Source organism: Pinus tabuliformis, chromosome J, assembly GCF_031772625.1.
Source record: "Pinus tabuliformis cultivar Carrire ecotype Pingquan chromosome J, CPIR1, whole genome shotgun sequence".
In the NCBI taxonomy this organism is placed as follows: domain Eukaryota; kingdom Viridiplantae; phylum Streptophyta; class Pinopsida; order Pinales; family Pinaceae; genus Pinus; species Pinus tabuliformis.
This window is the reverse complement of record NC_142295.1, coordinates 1,469,078,022-1,469,080,962: the sequence shown is the minus strand read 5'-3', so window position 1 is coordinate 1,469,080,962 and position 2,941 is coordinate 1,469,078,022.

Here is a 2,941-nt window from a genome sequence, read left to right as displayed (position 1 = left end):
TGGATTGTTTCCTTCTTCATCAACCACTACATCAATACTTTCAACAATTTTTCCAAGTCTTTTATTGTAACACTTATATCCTTTGTGTTTGGGAGAGTAACCAAGGAGAATGCCTTCATCTGCTCTAGGTTCAAACTTACCAAGGTTTTCATCAGTCCTTTTGATGTAACATTTGCTTCCAAAAATTTTGAAGTATTTTACCATAGGAGTCTTACCATACCAAAGTTCATGAGGAGTTTGAGTGTTGTTCACCCGGACGTTTGTCTTGTTGAGAATAGTAACGACAGCAAATGCAGCTTCACCCCAGAAGGTTGCAGGAGTTCCAAACTCATCAAGCATAACACGAGCCATTTGTTGAACCATTTTGTTCATCTTTTCTACTACTCCATTTTGCTAAGGAGTCCTTGCAGTAGAGAATTCCCTTCTTATTCCATGTTTTTCACAAAAATCGAAAAATTCATCCGAGGTAAATTCCCCTCCTCGATCAGACCTGAGGCATTTGATTCTGCGATCTGATTCGTTTTCAACCAAGGCTTTGAATGCTTTAAACTTTTCGAAAGCTTCGTCTTTATGCTTTATAAGTCCTATCCAACACATCCTAGAAAAGTCGTCAATGAACAATATGAAGTATTCTTCTCCTTGAGGTGACCTTTTCTTGGATGGACCACATACATCAGTATGGACAAGTTCAAGTGGCTTACTAGCTGATCCTTCCTTCTCAGGGAAATTAGTTCTGGTTTGCTTACCAAACTGACATGATTTGCATATTGTATTGTCTGGAATTCTGATGTCAGGGAGATCACGAACCGCCTGATATTTGCATGCTTTCCTTATCTGAGAGAAGCTTAGATGCCCCAATCTTCTATGCCATAGCTAGTGTTCATCATTCTTGCTTAGATAGCATTGTTGTTGTCCTCCCTTGAGTATGTATAAATTATTTGGAGTTCTTATGCCTTTGATCACTATTTCTCTTGTATCAAGCTCACGAACAATACATCCATTTAATCGAAATATTACCTCATTTCCTGTATCACAGATTTGATTGACACTCAATAGATTATGATTTAAGCCATCAACATACATAACATTTCTAGCTTTGACCTTTTCTTTCAAAAGAATAGAACCTTTACCTTTTATGAGTGTAGGGGTGTCATTTCCAAATGAGGCCTTCCTTTCCTTTTCTAAGGCACTATATGACTGAAGTTTTTCTTTATCACCTGTCATATGTTTCAGGCATCCATTGTCGATATACCACTGATTTTCCTGTCCTTTCGCATATAAGGCTATACCACATATTTCTGGTTGCGGTTCTTTCTTTCTCCATGTTTTGGGACTCAATGAAGCTTGATCCTTCTGAGTTGTTTGCTGAAACCTACTCCTGCATTCAGAATCTTCATGACCGAAGTTGTTACAAATAGAACATTCTATTTCATTTTCAAGGGCAGAAAAGTTATTGTAGGTTCTTTTCATGATTCCAGCCACACTCCTTTGATTTCGTGCTTCTCTGGTCATGATGGTCTTATAGGCAACACATTGAGCTACTTTGTGTCCAAAGTTATGACAAGAGAAACATTGTCCATTGAAGAAATTCCTGCGATTATCAAACTTGTTGTCCAAGTGATTGTAGTTTCCATAGACATTCATTCTTGAGGCAAATTGAGAATGATTTACCTACAGTTGGTTGTAGCTTTTGTTCATCCTTGAAGTAGATTGCCCCTGATTTACTTGGTGATCTCTGTTCATCCTTGAAGTAGATTGACCCTGATTTACCTGGTGATCTGCTTTATGCCTTTGTTGTCGATTGTCAACCTGTTCACTTCTCCTTGTTGCATCAAGATAACTTTTGGAGATGGATGGCTTCTGTGCTTGAGATGCTTCTTCAGAATATCCAAGACCTGTCTTGATTAGAGGAGAATGCTGCACTTTGATAATCTCATCTAAAGTTTCAGATCCTTTAGCAAATCTAAGATTTAGACCTTTTGTTTTCTCAATATCTTTTCTAAGTCTCACAATTTCACATTCTAACTTTTCATTGTATTTTTCCCTTTTAGCAAGTTGAAATGTCAGAGTATCTATGATCATACTCCTTTCTTCTAAACAGATTTTAAGTTTAGAAATTTCTTCATAGAGATCATCTCCATCTATAGCATCCAAGAAATCATCATCTTCAAAAGCCATCAAAAGTCTATAATCATTACATTGCTCATCTTCGTCACTAATTGAAAATCCATCACTGTCTTCATGAGTATAATAGCTCTTCTTACTTACATTATGCTTTCTGTTCCATCTAACTGGTTCCTTACCTTTGTCAAGCTTATCTTTATGAGGACACTTGGCTGCATAGTGACCGACTCTTCCACAAGCAAAGCATTTGAAATGTAGCTTACCTCTGAATCTTCCAGAACCTCATTGAAGGTTCTTGACAAAGTTTGATTCTTCCACTCCTTCTGAAATATGTCCTGACTCATTGTAATCTCCTTTTCCTGAAGCTTTGAATGCAGCTTCTCTCCTGTCTGATGGTCCCCCTTTTCTCATTTCGAAAGCAGTTAGGATTCCGTGCAGCTGTGACATGGTAATGCTTTGTAGATCCTGCTTTTCTTCTATGGCAGAAACTTTTGATTCAAACTTAGAAGACAAAGATCTTAACAGCTTTTCAACTAAAGTAACTTCTTTTATTTCTTCACCCAAGTTTTTCATATGATTAACAATCTCATCTATACGTAAGAAATAATTAGCCACACTTTCATCATTGTGCATTCTAAGATTTTCATATTGAATTCTGAGAGTTTGTAGTTTTGCACATTTTACCTTATCGTGTCCTTCATAGCTCATAACGATCTTGTCCCATATTTCTTTTGCGGTTTTGAGCTGCATAACCTTGACGAATTCTGATTGAAATAAACTCCCTAATAGAGTATTGACAGCGTTTGCATTTGTTTCA